General features: G+C 43.0%; 1 protein-coding gene across 1 annotated transcript in view; it reads left to right on the plus strand.

Annotated features, from left to right (window-relative positions):
• The window catches only part of LOC144368167 (uncharacterized), a 155,316-nt gene extending 150,210 nt beyond the window's left edge, over positions 1-5,106 (plus strand). The window contains exon 16 of the mRNA XM_078026819.1: positions 4,201-5,106. The gene's annotated coding sequence lies outside the window, so the exon portion shown is untranslated. The remainder of the gene's footprint in view (positions 1-4,200) is intronic.
• Positions 5,107-6,863: the final 1,757 nt, after the last annotated feature.

The following is a 6,863-nucleotide window of genomic DNA, read 5'->3' on the forward strand; positions in this document are numbered from 1 at the left end:
CAACTTAGATGACTTTCAATAAATGCACGAATAAAGAAAAGGTGGTATATGTACACAATTGTGTGGTGTATATATATATATATATACACCACACAATTGTGTACATATACACAATACTCAGCCATAAAAATGAATGACATTATGGTGTTTGCCTGTAAATGGATGGAACTGCAGTAAGACAGACTCAGAAAGTAAAGAGTTGAATGTTTTCTCTGATAGGTGGAAGCTAATAGAAAATAAGGGATGAGGGATTTAAGAGAAAGAGAAAGGGGAAAAGTAAGATGAATTTCATCAAAATATAGGAGACATCAGTAGAGTTGAGATTGAGAAGAGGATTTAAAAGGAGAAAGAGATGGGAAAAGGGAAGAACAGTGGAATGAGTATGACTGAGGTTTCTTATGAGCATGCATGGATGTGGCATGGTGGTTCCTGGCACTGGGTGTATTCACAGGATGCTAATTAAAAAAAAAGTAAACTCTAAATGGATTGAAAAAGAATAGGTGGAGTAGCGGGAGCAGAGGTGGGGAGTGCTGGGGACTGAATTGGAGCAGGTTCTGTTCCATGCTTTTGTGATTATGTCAGGGTGTATCCTGGTGTTGTATGTGACTGAAAAGAATAAAACAACAATAACCATTATTTAATGAGTGCCATCTGCTTAAGACTAAGTTTATGTAAATCTTTTAACAATTTTATTATTTATTCTCAATGAATGCTGTCATTAGTGTTTATTACATTGAAATTTAGAGATACTCTGAAGACTACATTTAAAAACTCATATAATAATTTAAATCATCTCTTTATTTATAGATCCCTTTATGAACTCTGGCAGGTTAACTAAAATACCAGTTGAATACCTAAAACTTTTAATGTTAGTTTTTAAGTCCCAGGACATGAAAAGTTAAAAGAGATGGTTAATACAGACATAAAAAGGTTTGTGGTAGCCTTTTTATCAGGGAGAGCAAGATATAAATAATAACATAAGTGATCTTAACTGTACACCTCTGCTCTAGTCTTGACATAGTTTTGCGTTGAAGAATATGAGTGAATTATAATATTGAACATTATAACATTATAATATTGAAATTTATATAATGTTCAACTTAATCCTCACCAAAGGTTTTATATATATATATATATATATACATACACACACACACACACACACAACACACACACATATGGAGAGTTTTATATATAATAGTTACATATATATGTTATAAAGTATAGTGTATATATATACACTATAATATAGTTCTTTTAAATGTTTTTGTTAGTTCATTGTAACCCATAACAATCAGTTCGTTTTGACACAGTCATACATGCATGGAATATAATTTGCTCTATTTTAATCCCTAGTATACCTCCCCTCTTCCCTCCTCCCAATTTTCATCCTCTATTGTACTGGCCACCCTTCTATTTATTTATTTTTTCATTGGTCACCAGTCTATGATGAAGTATGGACTCACTTCCAGGGCTACTTGACCCCACAGTCCTGCTTTGTAACAACTCCCTTCCAACCTCATGGATCCTAGGTGTTCAGACTTTCATTCCACATGAGTGCCAGTGGGTGACAAGGTTAAGACAAAGAACCAGCACCCTTTTCCCTGTACTCTTCCTTTAACCTTGCAGGGTGAGTCCCAGTGTTTGAGGTTTTTATTGAAAAATAAGCAAAGTATCGATAACTTCACAGGTGCCTCATTTCAGGAGGCTTCTTCTCTTTACCACTGCTCCTAGATGTCTATCGAAGACCAATGATTAGCAGTTCCTTCTTAGTACCTTTGATATATTCTTTAATCCTGTCTTCAGAAATCTCTGACATGGATTGCTTATTTGTTTAAAGTAAGTTCCCACTTAAGCTACAGAATGTTTCTGTGTGTGTGTGTGTGTGTGTGTGTGTGTGAGAGAGAGAGAGAGAGAGAGAGAGAGAGAGAGAGAGAGAGAGAGAGAGAGAGGGGTGGGTGGAGGAGGAATCAGATTTAGTATTTTAGAAACATCATGTTGAAGAGGTTGTTGAAATTAAAGAAGAGGGAAAGAAAGAAATAGGAAAACTAGGTGGTAATTCCAGAGACTTGTAGGGCTGAGTGAGGAGGATGGTAGGTTCCAGTCAAGCCTGGGCAACTTCATGAGACCTGTCTTAAAAAATAAAAAGAAATTAAAAGAAATGAAGGTGTAACTCAGTGGTAGAGTGCCCCTGGGTTCAATCTCCAGTAGGAGGAAGGGAAGGATTGAAGCAAGGGGAAGACTACATAGGGGATAACTGTTGAGTGAAGATGAATGTTTAAATTAACGGAACATAAAAAATGAGAGAGATCACTATTATTTTGTTTTGCTTAAGTAACTCCAAAGACAAAGATAACCATAATTATGCATATCTATATATTGTCTTAAGCAATATCAAGAGCATCTGGTGAGAATAGAAGATGTGGGAATTGAGCAAGGATAATGTCAAAAATGATGGAATTCAGAACAATCACCTGAAAACCAAATACAACCAATGTCATGGATTGTTTATTGTTAATTCACTGTGACCACTGAGGTTGGTCACAGTGAATTAGTATAGGGGCCATTCAACATTAACAATTGATCAACATATTAATGTGCCCCCCACACTTAAGTCTAGGTATAAAGTAGCTTCTGGGATTGACCAAGATGAGTGCATTTGAAGGGCATCAATATAAAAGGTTAGGTGCCAAGAAGGGTTGGTTTTTATCGAGGGTGGGGAGAGTCATTGTGATATAATTGTGATATAATGTCGGTTTGCCAAGATAGAAGAATTTATGGTAGTGTTGACTGGTCAGATTCTCAGTAGATTACAGGTCGAGGAGCCTAAAATGGAGCAATGGGGGGTGGACTTCATTGGTCTTAGTTGCTTTGTGGCCTGGTCACAGGTTCTGTAGTGACAGCTATTAAGCAGGGAGTCCCAATGATGATTTAGGAAGGTGAGTGGGGAGACTATTGGATTTTTGACAAGTTGTGTGGAGGCATGTGTAACCCATGGAAATTGAAGTGTTTTCATAGAACACTGGGACCTAGAGCTCTGGATAAATGGTGGGTTAGGTATAGATAATTGAAGGTGCAGATTCAATTGTGGTCATTTAAGCTGTGGAAAAGTTTTTTTTTTTTTTTTTTTTTTTAGAGAAGGGTATATAGTTTAGAGGAAAAAGTTATCCTTTGCTCTTTTCTTTTGTTTCTCAAATCTTTCATTTAAAATTCTCTTCATTTACTAGCTTAGGGTGTCTTGGCAAGGTATCATTTAGATCAATGGCCTAATTATATATACTCTACATCTGTTGTGGTCCATGTAACTTAAACACTTAATGCATAAATCTTATACTAATGACCTGATGTTCTCTATAATTTTTAAAGCATGTTTCAGATCTAATTTATCTTTGTTTCTCTTCATTGTTTGCAATGATAATGGGTTCACAGGTTGCAACAGATTCTCTGGGTGACTGGTTACAAATCCAGATTCCTATGACTGCCAACCCCCTCTTGTGAGTAAGATTTCTGAGTTAGTAAGTCTGAGTATAAACTAGATAGCTCTATTTTAAGCCAAGTTCCAAGTGATTTCGACACATATTGAGGTTTGAAAGTAATTTCATTGCACACAGGATCTTATCATACCTAGGAGATCTTCAAATCTGAACTATTAAATGAATAAAGCCCACTCTTCAGAGCTATTTTTCTTACCAAATGGCTTACCAAATTAGTTCAAATGCTCTTATGGGTTAGGAAGGCATGAGGTACCCTCTAGGTGAAACATGGCTCTTGATATAGCTAAGGTTTAAGATATTCTTGAATCAAACAGTGCTTCAGTTTAGTGGGGATACCCTTTTCTTACCCTGTTCCACTAATATTGATGTGATGAACACAGAAAAGTACATTTTACAGCCATAGATTGTATCTTGATATCCATTAACCAGCTTTTAAAAAAAACAAAAACAACAACAACAACAACAAAAAAAAACCCTTGTTTTAGGTTACAGGGAGGATTAGTCAAGAGGATGTGGAAAGTTTTGTGGAAAAGTTCATAACAGTTAACCATAAAGGAACTGAAAGCAAATTTTACCTAGTGCTCCTGGGCTGGTAATGTCATTGTTATGTATAAAGAGCAGAATCTCAATGTAATACATTTAAGTGGATATATGGTTGTAAATACTTGCCATTTTAGCAGAATCTTTTATTTATTTTTTCTTGCAGAAGCAAAACCATCCTTGACAGTTGCCCATACTTGTCAATACTGGCTCTTCACTGGTATCCTCAGCAAATCAATGCATTGCTCCTGCTGTCCTGCTGCAGTGTCCCCTTGGCAGCCAGTCTCAGGCTGCAGGGAGAAAAGGGCCTGCAGGCGGTGCTTTCACCTGGCCCCTGGGCCTGAAGATCATCCTAGGCCCATCATGGAGAAATGCTAAATGTGCCCTGTCCTCTGCCTGCTGCCCTCAGTTCTGAGGCTTGTGGCATCAACAGCTGCAGCTGGAGCTTGGTGCAAGCCCTGCCTGGTGCCTGGCTGGCTGGACAGGTGCTGGAGCACAGCCCAGGCCTGTGCTGGAAGACATATGGCACAGAGGTGAATCTGAGCTTCTCATGTGGGTCCCAGTGCCACCCTTGAGTCTCCAAAGTTAAACACTTATGCCCCCGATGAGCTGTTGGCAAACCCTTGTGTGGCCACTGATCCTCGTCCTCTGTGGGCCTGGCATGTGGGATGCACTTCACAACCACAGGACTCCAATTCAGGAACCAAGAGTGGACTCATAGGGGGGCCAAGTCTCCATGTGAAGAGGTCAGTGGTGAAGAGTTGGCCCTGGGGATAGCTGGTGAGAGCCTCAGGCCAAGGTCAACCATCAACCCCAACAGCTCTGACCAGAAGAATAAGGAGGCTGTCTTGTCTTTGGTTCAATCCCCTTCCCCTTTGCACCCCCGCTGCTCACCCAGCATCTACAGATGCCCCATGGACGCTCAGGCCCCTTACAGAATAGTGCACATGGTCACTAATGCTCCTGCAATTGAAGTAATCTCTAGGTTTTGTATAATGCCTAGGGAATGCACATGCTAGTAAATAGTTGTTATTCTGTGTTGTTTAGAGAATAATAAGAAAAACTCTCCCCAGGTTCAGAATGACTCAATGTTTTCACAGAACATTGTCCCTCCATGGTGGGCTGCATCTGTGGATGCAGAACCCGTGGACACCAAGGGCAGAATGGATGATCTTCAGCCCAGCCTCCGGCCTCTGGCCTTGCCCCTCGGGAAACCTGCAGCAGTAACAGCAGCCAGAGCAGCAATAGCTGCTCCTGTGCATAACTGCTGCAAAGGAGGAGTTCTGGGTCTGGGAGGCAGGTGCTGGGGAGTGGCTTGCCCTGTCCTTGAACCAGGGTCCTGCTAGCCCAGGGACCATCCTGGCTTTGAACTGGCTTGGGCCTTTCCTCCGACCAGTCTTCCATGGCAAACATCAATTCATGCCTCAGATAAAGCCAAGGGGCCCATTCTCCAGGGGCCCTCCTGCTCTCCCTAGGAGCAGGTGCACTTCCTGGGACCAGGTGCTAGTGTGTGTCCACTAGACTGGGCCTCATCTAAGGGCAGTGACTGGACCTTGCTGGCTTCCATATCCTGAGCACCAATGCAACTCTGAGCATATCATAGGTGCTCAATAAGTGTTCTGGATGTAAATATACAAAAGAATAGCTGTGGGAAGTTCTTTGCCCTGGCAGCTGACCATGAGCGCTGAACCTACCCTCCTCCCCTGTCTCCCTGGGACAGAGCCCTTCTCTAGCACTGTGTGGCTGACCTATCCCTCCTGTGGTAGGGGCTGGCATCTGGTAAATGGCAGAGCTTTCTCCCTACTCTCGGGTAGTGGCTGTGAAGGAAGAGGCAGGCAGGCAGGGGGCTTCAGGGAGGGACGAGGGGAGTGCAGATGGGGAGGCCCTTCCCCTTCCAGGGGCTGGCCGGAATCTCTCCCCACACTGCGAACAGAACATGCTCATCATTGGTGGCTGTTTTGACCCATTTGGTGATTAATTTCTGTGGAAGGTTAAGATCCAACAGGAGGGAGAAGTCGATGGCTAATCTATTAAGCTCCTGGGGTAACTTAATTTACATGTTTTGAATGATTACTTCCTACCTGAGTATTTGGGAATCCCAGCATCCTGGAGTAAATGAGGACTTGGCTCCCAGGGTGGACAAGGATCCTCAGGTTCTTCGGAGTTCTTGGACGTTTCCCTTGGCCGTTGTTTGCAGGGGTGGAGAGTCTCCTCTCCATCCTTTAAGAGCCATAGACCCTGTCCTCACAGGTCCACTGTGATGGCTGAGAGTGCCTGCAGCCATTTGTCATTCAAAATACAAATGAAGGTCACATTGACAGGGACTGCTTTGCCCAGACCTGGGGAAATGCCAGACAGCTTGCTGGGGGCATTAGACTGTACACAGTGCACAAAAGGCCCAGGGCACATACTCAGCAGGCATCTGTGGCCATCTTTGACAGGTGGTTTGGCTGGGCCTGAGGACCTGACTGCAGCATTGTCTTGCAGAGAGCCGGGGCCTCCAATGCTGCCCCTGCTCCTCATACCAGGTGGAGTGAGTCCTCTGGTCCATGTCAGGCTGGGCCCTCGGGCAGAAATAGGGGACTGGAGAGGTGTTAGGGTGAGGCCTCTGTGGATCAGGGCAGGGCCCTCATCCTTATACAAAGAGGAGATAGACCCTGAAATGGTCATACACTAGGAGAGTGCCATGTTCAGGTGGGGACAGAGGGAGAGAGGTGGCAGTCACAGTGCTCTAGGGATTGCAGCTATGCAGGGCCACCCTCCCCAGGGCCTTTGGATCCAGCCACACTTGATGTCCATCTCCCGGCCTCTTTTGGCTGCGCTTCAGTG

Source organism: Ictidomys tridecemlineatus, chromosome 2, assembly GCF_052094955.1.
Source record: "Ictidomys tridecemlineatus isolate mIctTri1 chromosome 2, mIctTri1.hap1, whole genome shotgun sequence".
Classification (NCBI taxonomy): domain Eukaryota; kingdom Metazoa; phylum Chordata; class Mammalia; order Rodentia; family Sciuridae; genus Ictidomys; species Ictidomys tridecemlineatus.